Source organism: Rousettus aegyptiacus, unplaced genomic scaffold (genome assembly GCF_014176215.1).
Source record: "Rousettus aegyptiacus isolate mRouAeg1 unplaced genomic scaffold, mRouAeg1.p scaffold_m13_p_8, whole genome shotgun sequence".
In the NCBI taxonomy this organism is placed as follows: Eukaryota; Metazoa; Chordata; class Mammalia; order Chiroptera; family Pteropodidae; genus Rousettus; species Rousettus aegyptiacus.
This window is the reverse complement of record NW_023416311.1, coordinates 28,584,516-28,597,760: the sequence shown is the minus strand read 5'-3', so window position 1 is coordinate 28,597,760 and position 13,245 is coordinate 28,584,516. Positions and strand designations below refer to the sequence as shown.

The following is a 13,245-nucleotide window of genomic DNA, read 5'->3' as shown; positions in this document are numbered from 1 at the left end:
CTCAGTCAGGTATGATGGAAAGGAGCTTGATATATGAAGGCCTTCTGAGCTGGGATTGCTACTGAGTGTGCTGAAGACGCTGTCCTTGGGGTCTTGGTGTCTGGCAAGGACATTCCATAGTACCAGCAGCCACGGGGCATAACACAGGGGCTCGCTGCCAGACATCACATACATCATAGCATGAAGTCACAAAATGGCTGAGGGACAGCAGAGCGTTTCAACAGGGTGGTTAGTGTTTTGTGATGCTCATGCCTTTGCTGTGTAGGTGGACCCATTCGATCATAAATGGCATTGGTGCCACACGACAGTAAACCACATGTGCTGAGGACATGGAGCTCTGCAATCCTAGTATCATGGACCAGCACACCACAGGAAAATGCCCCCCAGGAGACCACAGCGCAGCTGGGATGAGGAAAGCCCTTCCCTCAGCCAACTGTTCCACCATCAAATCGCATTTACAAAATGCCCGCATGCTCTTAGAAGCCCGTAAACACTGGTGCAAACCCTCACTTCTTCCATATGAAGTGTTGCAGGGACCCAGGGGACCCTTGGGCTCTGTGGAGGAAGTGCATTTGGCCCTGGGTCCCCTGTTCCTACAAGAACCTCCTAAATGTTCTTCGCGGTCAAACATTGCCTGGAGTTTCCCTCAGGAAGGGCCGTGTTTCCTGAAGTGGGGTTGGAATGTTCCAGAATCCCCGTGCCTCACTCTGCTTTGTATAGTTTTTTTATTGCCTGAGACTCTCTTTCAGTGCTTCTCTCACATGTTTGGTTTTCTTCTTTTTCTCTCAAGAGCCTATGTGTTCATCTTCCCAACTAGTCTGTGAGCTGCTGGAAGGTTGGATCTTTCTCCGCTGCTTTTGGTCTGTAAGAACGCTCCCTACTCAGAGGAGGAAAAAAATTGAGTTTCACGCCTCCAGGCTTACAGTCAAACCTGGCCCGCCACCTCCTAGCTATGAAGTTTTGGACAAGTGAAGGATTTCCCTGAGCCTCATTTTCTCCATCAGTGAAATGGGAAAATTAAGGCTTACCTTGCAGGAATGTTAGGGGGTCTAGAGGCTTCTGGAAAGTGCCCAGCTGAGTGCTGAGTGCCTAGTGAGTGCGCAGGGAACGGGCCCAGCAGCCGACACGTGGGAGGCAGGTGCTGCCTCACAGCCGGTGGGGCATCGACTCTACAGTCTGGTTTCCTTTTACCTTTTCAGTAATGGCATGGAGCAGTTAGGCATCACCATAGTCCCATTTTACAGGTGAAAAAGATGGGGTTAAGTGGTTAAGTGATTAGATAAAGGCCATGTGGTAGTAAATGATTCATCCTGGACCAGAAACCAGTTCTCGCTTTTGAACCGCACTACACTTACTAAGGAGGAAACGAATGAATAAATGATTAAAACATGACACGGGGTTGTGCTACTGCTGCTGCTGGCACTGGGACCCGAGGCTGAGGGGAAAAGGCCTGGGCATGAAGAAGAGAAGCAGGTCGTCAGGTATTCGATTTGGCAACAGAGTAGGTCTTCAGAGGCCTTATTCAGAAACCAAGGCAAGAAGGGTGGGTGTCAGGGCCCCTCAGACCCAGGGTGGACTCATGGAACAGGGGTGTGTTTGCATATATTGTGGGCATTGTGAGTATCGTGTTTAGGATGGATGTGTGCACCTAATGTGTATAGGATGAGTGTGGTGATTGTGCATATTGTCCATATATGTATAACGTTAGTGCCAGTGAATGCATGTGTAGGGGGTGGTTGTACTGTCTGTGCCTGGTGGGTGTGTGTGATACATGTGTGAGCACAGAGGAGAGGATATATGTTAGTATATGGTTTGTGAGGTACTGTGTGCCCACGTGGTATATATGTACTGTGTGTGTGGTGAATGTGAAATATGTGTGTAATTTTGTGCATGTGTGTGCTTTAGTGGGTGGTGTGTGAGGTTTATATGTGTGTTGTATGTGCAGTAATAAGTGTGTAGTAAGCCCTCAGTGATGTTCTCTTGGACTGGTTAGAGTCCCCCGAGAAAACGTGTCTGACTTGGAGGGTGTCTGGCTACCCGCGTTCTGGAGGTTGAGTTAGGGAAGCTGGCTTGGTGGAGAGTGTCTCGACATTCAGTATATAAACTTGCCCTTAACCTGCTGGTCTTCAGCATGGCGCTCTCACGCGCAGTCCTTCCTGGGATTCTTCGATGATGAGATCCTCCTCTTTTTTCTCTCCAGAAAAAGTCTCCAATTTTCTGCATGAGTGGACACGAGGACCTACAGACTTCCTCGTCCTTACTGACATTGAACCTATCCTGTTTTTATCACCTCCATATATCTTCACTCTTCTAAGTACCATTTTGGGGAGAGGCGTACTGCAGTATAGATGAGCTTTGCCAAGCTCTCCCCTCTTCTGGCTTAGGACTTGACATTCTTGGGTCAGCAGAGTCAGTTACCATTTGCTCATTTATTTGTTTTGTAGTTTTCACATTTCTGCTGCTGTTGACTCCTCTCCTAGTTTCTTTATTCTTGTCCATTTATATCTTTTTAAACAAAGAACTCTTTGTCACTTTAGTTGTTGAGGAGGGGGTTTTGGTTAGGAGAGTGTGGTGGTAAATGTATATCTGCCATCTGTTCCAAAAGCAGGTGAGCTGAGCAGCATGGCATGTCCCTTTGTGGAGGTAGGCCACAGCATAGGGCACCCCGTAGTACGTCTTGGCACCCTAATGATAAAATTCAACTCTGAATTTTTAAAATTTACATAAGAAATATTTCAAACAAATGAAAATGTGTATAAAACACTCCATAAGGTATTCATGATAATAAACAGTTGCTAACATTATGTCATAGTTACTTCAAAACAGTTTGTTCTTTTTTTTTAGTCTTTATAAATTCTATACATTTATTCTTCCATCAAAAGGTATGAAAATATTGATTTCTTTTTTTTTTATGTATTAAGTTCATTGGGGTAACATTGATTAATACAATTATATAATTTTCAGGTGTATATTATAATTTGACATCTATATATTCTATTGTGTGTTTATCACCCAAAGTCCAGTTCAGTTTGTTCTTTTTAACTTATTTTAAATTAATTCTGAACAGTGTGTTTTAAAGACGTGAAATGTTACAGGTATGGATGGCTAAAGTCAGGTGAGGCAAAAGCCCCACCCTCCGTGCCTTTCCTCTTTTCCTTTCCCACATATAACACTAATCTCAAGTTGGTGTGTAGCATTCTCAGGCAAATTTCTGTACGTACTTATGTATGTATGTATGTATGTACGTATGTATGTGTATAGTGACTATGTGTTTTAAATTTTTCATAGATGGTGTTCTGCTGATTTCATCCTTTTGCAGCTTGCTTTTTCACTTAAGATATTTGTGAGATCTATTCATATTGACTTTTAAAACTTATAGTTAATCTATTTTAACTTCTTTATATTATTCCATTGAATGACTTTACTACAGCTTATTTACCATTCTCCTATTTAAAGACATATTTCTTTCACTTTTTTACAATTGCAAGCGGGACCGTAGGTAATATCTATATCTTTGGTCCCTTGTGCATATGAGCAAAGGCCTGCTCAGACTGAAAATGCTTATCTTTAACTCTTCTAGATAGTGTCAAATTGCTGTCCAAACTCATTGTTCCAATTATCACTCCAGCAGTCTATGAAAGTTCCCCATTGCTCCATATAGTAGCCAATATTTGTTGTTACCAGACATGATTTTTTAAAAAAATTATTTATTTTAATTAGTTTCAAATATACATTACATTGGTTAGACATCTATATAGTTCATAAAACAATCTCCCAAATTGCTCCCTCCCTCCCCAGACCCTCCACCTAGCCAACATATTAATGCTAACTGTATTTCCTATAACATGCTCCCCATCCCCATGACCATCCATCAGCTACTAATTTGTACTACTTTAATCCTCACCCCATTCTCCCATCCTTCAAACCTCCTAACCTCTGTCCATCATCAAATTGTCCACTATATTTGTGAGTCTGTTTTTGATTAATTTGTTCTTTTTATTCCTTAGATTCTGCAAATAAGTGAAACCATATAGTGTTTATCTTTCTCTGTCTGATTGAATACCTTCTAGGTCAATCAAAGCAATATCTTTTAGTCTGTGTGTGTCTTTTAATCTGAAGTGAGTCTCTTATAAGCAACATGTAGGGGTCTTGTTTTCCTTTCCATTCATCTACTCTATATTTTAGTTGGAGCACTTAATTCTTTTCCATTTAAGGTACTTATTGATAGGAATGTAGTTGTTACCATTCTTTATTCCTGTTTTTGATACAAGTTTTTTCTTCTTAAAGAAGTCCCTCCAACATTTCCTGTAATACAGGCTTGGTGGTGATAAATTTATTTAGCTTATTTTTGTCTGGGAAGCTCTTTACCTGTCCTTCAACTCTAAATGATAGCTTTGCTGGATAAAATATCCTTGGTTGCAGATCCTGGGTCTTCATCATGTCAAATATTTTGTGCCAAGCCTTTCTGCCCTGCATAGTTTCTTTTGAGAAATCAGCTACCAAACTTATGAGTGTTCCCTTATAGGTAACTATCTGTTTTTCTCTTGCTGCTTTCAATATTCTTTCTTTGTATTTAACCTCTGGCATTTTAATTATGATGGGTCTTGGTGTGGACCTTTTTAGATCCCATTTTTTTTTTTTTTTAGGATTCTCTGAGCTTCATGGGGTTTTATGCCCATTTCCTTCACTAGGTTAAGGAAGTTTTCTATCATTATTTCTTCAAACAGCTGTTCAACATCTTGATTTTCTTCATTTATGCCAATTGGACGGATATTTGGACCCTTAATAGTGTCCCATGTTCTCCTTAAATTATTTTTCTAGTCTTGGCATTTTATCTCTTGCCATTCTGATTGCATGTCCTTAGTTTTCCTGTCCTTTAGATAAAGAATTCGATCCTTTTTTAAAAATTCACTTTGTTTATTCCTTTGCTTATTCCATTTAATATACTTCTCATCTCAGATAATGTGTTCTTCATTTCAGACTGGTTTCCTTTTATAATTATCATTTCCATTTTTATATTTTTTATCTCTTTGTTGGAGTTCTCTATACTTCCCAAAAGTTCATTGAGCATCTTTATAACCAGTGGTTTGAACTCTGCATCTGTTAGACTGCTTGACTCCATTATATCTGGATCTCTGTTCTGTTCTCTCATATGTTTTCTGCTTCTTTTTCTTCCCATTTTGGCTTCCTTTCCATGTCTGTTTCTATGTACTAAGCAAAGCTCCTAAGTCTCTCGGTCTTACTGTGGATTTATGAAGTAGGTGTCCAGTGGCACAGTCCTGAGAGGGGGTCAGCTGCAGGCCAAACTTAGCCCAAACTTCTTCCCCTCTGGGACCACCTGTTAAGATTCAGCTAGCAATCCACAGATGCTGTGCTTAAAAGGCCACACCAAAAACCGAGGCCAGTGGCCTCCAGTGTGAGTCTAGGCTCTGCTCAGCAAGGAGCACCTGACTCACTGAAGATATACCTGGATGTGGCATGGGTATGGCCGTGAGTTGAGGGAGGCAGGGTTTCAAGGAGTCCTCTGTTATTCAGTTTGATGACGTTACAGCTATGGCAGCACTGTGTCCGTGCACTTAGAGGAGGGAGGGCTCAACAGGAACAATGGATACTGCTGGCACTTCTATACAGAGCGAGTCTCCCCTCGGTCCTCACTCAGACAATGTCTCCCTGTAAGTCCCTGGTGCCCCTTGCGCTCAGCCCAGTTGGCACTGGTGCTCAGAACGAGTAGGTCTGTCACTGTGAAAATCCACTCGCGGACGGGGCCCCTTTAAGGGGTTTCTGCTGCTGCCTCAGCCTCCATCTCATTCAGCAGCTCATGACTGGGCAGCCTGCGTTCTCACTCTCTCCTACCTTTTGCCATTGCAGGGTGATTTCTTGGATTTCTCCCTAGTTGTATGGCTTGCTCATTTAGATTCTAGGTGATTTTTCCTTGCTACTTGCTCCTTGTTTCCATCACAACTTTGATTTTGTTGCTAGAGGGGTGAACAGAGCCTCTATCATCTACGCCATTTTAACCCCCTCCAGACATGACTTTTTTTTGAACTCTGATGGATGAGAAATTATATATGATTTGAAAGATTTACATTCCTTTAGTGCATCTGAGTTTTAGCTTCTTTAAGTTTTGTTTGTCCAAAAATAATTGTATTAAGTCATTACTCTTGAATGATACTTTAGCTGGGCATAAAATTCTAGGTTGATAATTATTTTTCCTCTGCACTTTGGAACTATCATACCATTATCTTCTGGTCTCTTTTGTTGCTGTTTAGATGTCTACTGAAGTTGTCTTTGGAGATAATTTGATTTTTCTCATTAGCTGAATGTAAGATTCACTTGTTCTGCAGATTCACTTATTTGTCTAAATATAGGTCAATTTTGATAGTTTTCTGTTAGGGATTCATTGAAATCTTTGAATTCTTGATATATGAGGATTCACATATTTTAAAATCATTTCCAGAAAAACCCAAGCCACTTTGCCTTTTTACCATTTTTTCTTTGCTTTCCTTCTGGAACTTCTATTTTTATTTATTCATTTACTTATTAATTTATATTTTTACAACATAAGGATTTATATTTAATAGAGTATTTCTCACCATGGGAGTGTTGCTCAGTTAATAGACAGGTTTTTTCAAAAAACATTAAATCTCTTCTCCATTTCAACGTCAATATAAAATATTTTTTTTACATTAAATCTTTTCTCCATTTCAGTGTTAGATACATTGAATATATTTTTCTAAACTTTTTTTCCCCCCAAAGAAATAAAAGTTTTCATTTTGAATGTCTGTATTTGATATCTAAGTACAATATTAACTTGGGAGATAACAAAACAAAAATCTAATAAAAATATGAAGAAAAAACTCCTGAGCAATACAACTGAACAGTGGCAACTTCCTAGGATTCTGGGCAAGAGTTTCCTTCTTCCAATTTAATGTGCTTTGAGAATTCTGAGATTATGAAATTATTACTTATGTAAATTTCAGCCATCCCACTTCTCTGACCCTCTTTCTAACTAGCAAATATAAATTATAGACTTCATTTTTCAGTGCATTACTTCTTGTGAAAAAACATTTTTATTCCATTTAACATGTATGAATTTATTCCCATTTATAGAGAAACAACTAAGAATGTAAAATTACCTTATTTACTGTTTCTTCCAAACACCAAAGCTCAGTTTTTAACCTAAATAGCACGAATGTTTTGAAGGCGAGGTTTGATTCAGAAGGCCCTTCGGTCACATCTATCCATTTCTCTTTCATGCACATATCCCCCCCCAAAAGCACAAGTGCCTGTGTAACGCTGAGAATCACACCTAACAAGAGAGCAATTGCATCTCCAACTTTTACTGCTTCGACAACAGGCAGCACCAAAAACAGTGAAATGAGGATTATGAACCATTGTGCTAAGACTGAGGTCATGATGTTGGAACCTTGAGGTGGCTAGATTTTGGGCCCTAAAGGTTTCAAAGAAACGATAAATGTATAATTTTAAAATACTCTCTTCTTGGAGCTCCGAATGCTGAGGCAAAAAGGTTCCACATGACTATACCTTCCAAGAAGCAATCATCATGGGAATGGTGAGCTGGAACTCCTCTTAGACAGATAGAATCCTCCATGTCTCTTAACCACTCATTGTCTCGATTTCTTTGTTTCTCCTTTGCCTTTTGGGCAATTTCCTCACAGATAGCTTTCATTTATTAATCTTATCGTCAGCAGTCCAATATGCCTTTTACCTATTCATTTAATTTTTATCTTTAATTATTATATTTTTAATTTCTACAAGTTATGTATAGTTATTTTTTATTTCTGTTCTATTTCAACTCTTCCTTATAACCCTAATATTTTTAAATATCTTTATTTTATATATATATTATATTTTCTTTCATATTGGAGTATATTTTCTCATGTTGTCGGGGTTTAATCTTTTCTATTGTCTTATTTACTCATGGTATCTCACTTGTGGTAGCTTATTTCCTTATTTGTTTTGTAATTTTTTTATGGTGAGCTCATCTTTGTTACAGCTTGTTTTCCTGTGAGAATCCCTTGTTGCCTGGATTGTGGAACCATTCTTCCACAAAGTTTTATAAGGCATTCCAGAGTATTGCTGTGCAGGAATAGATTTTTATGTTAATTTCTTGGTTTGTGGGTTTCTGGATAAATTCTTGTGAGTTTCTAAGATTAATTCAAACCCCAGATCCACACAAGGTACAGACTTGAGGTTTGGATGTACCAGGGGAGACTTTCTTTTTAAACCTAGGTAAAAGGGAGAACCTTCTATTATCCCCTCTCAATGACTGGCAGATAATCCTCTAGCAAAACTTTCATGGAGGATGCTCCCCTTCCTCATTTCATGGACTCCCAAAGCACATGGGTGTGAAAACCCCACATTGAAGCAGCTGGGTTACTCTGGTGATACCTCTTCCCCTGCCCCCCGCCCTTCCCACTCCAAGGTTAGTTACAACATCTGCTATAGTAGCTACTCTAATTTCAATTTCCTCTTTATTTTTATAAGTGCCTCCTTTCTTTCTTGAGAACTCAGCTATGCATTTAAAATAATTGTTGTTATATTTACCTAGCATTTCTAAGTGTTTGTAGCAAGAGTTTTTTCTGATTTTCTTTATACACCATCATGTTAGAACTGGAGATCTCTACTTAACTTCCTTGATTTCAATTTCTTCATTTATTAAGTGGGAATAATGTCTTCTACCAAGTGTTATCAGGATTAGGTAAAGATTTACATAAACAATCTAGCCACATGGTAAGTGCTTGATAAATGCTAACAATAATGATTATTACATTGATATCATATCTGTTTTTTCTCTCTATTGATACAGTCATATGCTTAATGTTGGGGAGACGTTCAGAGAAATGTATTGTTAGGTGATTTCGTCCTTGCACAAACATCATAGAGCGCACTTTCATAAACCAGGGTGACGTAGCTTAATACAGAGAGCTAGTCACGTAACCGTGATAGCATCCTGGTGCAACATATTATGCACATTCGTGGAGATGCTGGTGTAAACAAACCTGCTGCACTGCCAGTCGTATAAAAGGAGAACACATGCAATCATGCACAGTACATAATGCTTGACAGAAAATAAAGAACAATGTTACTGGTTTTTGTATTTATTATATTATACTTTTCATTGTTATTTTAAATTATACTCTTTCTACTTATTAAAATAAATAAAAATTTGCAGTAAAATAGCATGCCATGTTATACCAGCAGCAGCCTCATACATCTCGTATGTGCCTTGTCTCTTAATTGCCTCATTTTCTGTTGTGTTTCATTTAATCTTTTGTTGTTTTGTACAATAACATGCTGTACAAGCTCGCAGGAGCAATAGGTGATAGGAATTTTTCAGCCCCATTAAAATCTCACAGGATCACCATCTCATATGCAGTCCATTGTCGACTGAAACATCATTATATGGCACATGTCTATTTTTTTGTGTCGCCAAGACGGAGGCCTTTGAAAATAGCTGATTTTCTCCCAATGCAAGCGTGATCTTTAACTGTGCCAAAGTTATCCTGAGAAGAAGGTGGGGAGAAAGCAATGAAACTAAAAGTTAGTGTTTCCATGTCATGCTAGTTACATTAATACATACAAATCTCATACCATCCCTGTAATAACCCCATGATGTAGGATGTCGTAACTGTCTGGATAGACTGGGTTACACTTTGGTAACAAACAGCTCCAAGATGTCAGGGGGTTAACCCCAACAAAAGTTTCTTTTTTGGTCAAGCTACATGGTCAGTGGAGGGCCCAACATTATAGAACTCCTTAGGGCTTCAGGTTGACAGAAGTGCTACCATCTTGTGGCTGTACTCTCTGAAACTGGTGGGAAATCGGAACATTGCACTTGGACGTTTCATTGCCTCAACCTCTTATAACTTATCAGCCTAAACTAGTCATATGACCCTGGTCAACGCTAAGTTTTTGAGGAAATGCAGAGAAGAAAATGGGATCTTGGGTGACTACATCTGTTTCTGCCACAGGCAGAATAGAAGGAAGTGAACTTTTCTCAAACACCTTCTACGTATCCAGCACTATGTACACATCCTCTGTCAACCCTCAGCAGTGCTTCAAGGTCGTTTTGCTTATAAAGAAACCAAAGCTCAGAGAGGTTAAAGAACTCGTGCAAAAATGCCATACTTAATTAGTGGTAGAGCCAAAATTTTGCTTCTACCTTCTGACTCCATATTATGTATTTCCACTTGGTCAGAGAAAGAGCCAGAGAGAGAGGGACAAGCAGAAATGCAGGTAGGCGAGAGTGGCCCAGAGGTCAGCTCCGGACATGTCACCAAGAGGTGTTGGTATCTCTCAATGGAACCCAGGAGTGGGGGGGCCTGATCAACCTTCCAGCTCACCTGCATGAGGTGTTCATCCCATGGCTTCAGTGGCTACTCCTGCCATGCCAGACATCTGTGTAGTTGGAGACATGTTCCATAGTGGGGCATGAATGCCATGTGATATGGGAGTTTAGGTTGTTTGTATGATAGGTCATTGTGCTGTAGGGGCCACCAAGGCTCCCATGGGCCACACACTTTGGGAGGTAATGGACCTGAAAGGATGTGGTCCTCATCACTTCCTTCTCTATGCTGCTCTGGAGCTTGTACCGGCTTCTGTCCTGATCTGCAGCTACCTTTGTTTATATGGCTGCTGGGCAAGACGCTGAGGTCTTCCTCTGATTCATTTGTGTCCCTAGTGTTCGGGACGGGGCCTGGCCCTGAAGAGGCCTCAGGAAAGGCTCTTTGGTGGGACAGAACTGACTCTAGGAGTAAGTTCCCATAAACCTGTAGGTACTTAGGCTGGCCACAGCATCCATGTGACTTTGGGATGGCTAGATCCTCTCCCCCAGCCTCCAGTTCTCATCCCAGATAGTGGTGTGGGGTGAACAAAGTAATCTCAGTGGGTCTGAGATTCTCTGGGATTCCAGGATCTGTCTTCACCCTCCAGGCATGGCTGAACCTTGGGAAATGAATGACCAGAGACTGTCAGCTCCATGGAAGAACCAGCTGAATCCTTGGTACCACATCCCCTCCAGAGCCCAAGGCTCTCTGTGTCCTACCCCATGAGGACTCTTCAAACTGAGTCTTAGGGTTCACAGGCCAGGCTCAGCAAAGAACTTGAGAGGGAAGGGACTGGGGCTCTGAGACCCCAGAGCCGGGGTTCCCTCACAGGCGGCTCTGTGGGGGCAGGCCGGAGACAACTCCCACCAGCCAGCCAGCCTCGGCCTCTGCCTCTGCCACCAGCAGCTGTGGGGAACAGAACCGGGCTGCATTGATGGAATTCCTGTCTGCAAAGGCCACGCAGTTGTTTTAAATTAGCATACAAATCGACATTAGTGTAGTACATCTGTTGTTAATCCGCGGCCCGGTGGAAGGGGGATGCCAACACGTCGTTTATTAGGCACGTCGATCCCATAATGTCCTTTTTTGCTGCCTTTGTCTTCTATCGAGTCCATAATGGGTTCCAGGATGTCTTTTATTTTGCTACAGACCACGTTTCCTCCTGCCTAACAGATCAGAACGTAATGGATTCCAGGATGTAATTTATGCTATTTTGGAATCAGACTGTACTATTAATTCTGAAGCCTTTGGGCAATCTCCAGGGAGGCCAGAGCCTTACGTTTGCCCCCATGGTCATCAGACAGGCACCGGGAACCCAAGCACAATCCCAGGCTGAAGGGGGAGGAGGGGAACCCAGTTGACAGTTCCAAATTAAAGGAATTCCAGGCAGGCCTGGGAGAAGAGGCCAGAGGGTGCTGGGGGTGGGGGTGGGGGTGGGGGAACTGACCAAAGAATCTGAGAGGATGGGGGCTGGGGGGAGGAGCACAGGTGTTCTAACAACCCAGCCATGAACAAACCTGGTGGGACTGGTGTTAGACACTGGATCATGGTTGTTGAGCTCCGGGAGAGAAGAACCGGGACTCTGGGTATTCAGACAGGACAAAGCTTCAGGGAGGTGCCTCTTGGAGGAGGACAAGGCCATGTGAGTAAGGACACTGCCCTTGGAGCCACCAGGCCTGGACCTGAGGCTCACAGCTGAGCCTGGGAGGGTCACTGCCCCTCGCTGAAGCTGGCATTCTCTGCCCAGAGCCATCGCTAAGCTGAGAGAGAGGGATCAAGTGTTGTGGACACGTGCAAGTTCCAGAGAAGTCTGAAAATTGTGTTGCTGAGGGCAGAGCATGTCCAATACTGGCCTAGCGTGCCCCCAGCTGCAGTGGGTCTATTACACCTGTTTTTTGAGCAGGTGGTCAGGGTTGCTGCCAGCCCGCAGAGTGCCTTCATATGAATTAGAGAAAAGCACCCACGCCTCTTGGAGCCCAGGTCCCTGGGAGTCCTCTCTGATCAGGCCATGAGGGCAGGGGAGACGCTAGAGTCTCTTATGTGTCCTGTGCCTTGGGCCACAGACCTGGCACACACACCTTAGGCTCTGAGCCCATGGGTGCATTGTCTAGGCAGATCTCAGGGGGCCTCCTGCCTCCAGGGCAGTTGATACCGGGGGGCTGAAGAGAAGGTGTGAGCTTCTGGATGGCTTCCACTCTGCTTGTGTTCTATCAGGCTGTGACTACTTACTGCTGTCCTGGTTGGGCTCTCTCTGCCCTCGGTGAGGCAGCCCCTTCCTCACCAGGCAGCCCGTGCTGGAGCCTGAAGCCCCGAAGGGCTCCTCAGCCATGTCTGCACTCTCTGCCTCCTGCCAGGCCTTGGGAGCTAGGGGCTGACTTGGTCCTTCGGGTGTTCCCTGCATATTCCCTAAACAGTTTCCCTTATGATGTGGTGTTCAGTGCTCTCTCCTCACCTTCTCTGGAGGGAGGGGCTCAGGACCAGCTATTCTGTTGGGGGTGTGTCTAGAGGGCTCTGGGGAGGATAGAGTTGAGGCCTCCCTTCCCTCCCCTGAGATGACGTGCTCAAGTGCAGACCTGAGGCCTTCCGTCATTTCAGCCACCACTCTGTCCCCAGGGCCTCTGGCCTGCTTGCCATACCTATGATTGGCCACTCCATGTGAGAGAAATCTACCTCATGAAGCTGGGTCTGGAGGGGTTCTGGGCAGAAAAGACCACTTTCGGGGGGCGGGGTGGGGGGAGATGAGAGCCCTTTATAACACCGGTCTTCGGGACCACAAAACGAACCTACAGTGTCACCGTTGAGGCTATTGCAGTATCTTTTACACTGCAGACTTTTAAAAAATTGTGATAAAATATACATAAGATAAAATTTACCATTTTAGCCAGTTTTAAGTGCA

The 13,245-nt window shown here is 42.7% G+C and overlaps 1 protein-coding gene and 1 pseudogene across 1 annotated transcript in view; one reads left to right on the top strand and one right to left on the bottom strand.

Moving 5' to 3' along the window:
- The window catches only part of COL26A1 (collagen type XXVI alpha 1 chain), a 187,356-nt gene that overhangs the window by 103,283 nt on the left and 70,828 nt on the right, over positions 1–13,245 (top strand). The window lies entirely within an intron of this gene.
- On the bottom strand, positions 7,238–7,415 carry LOC118606647 (annotated as a pseudogene).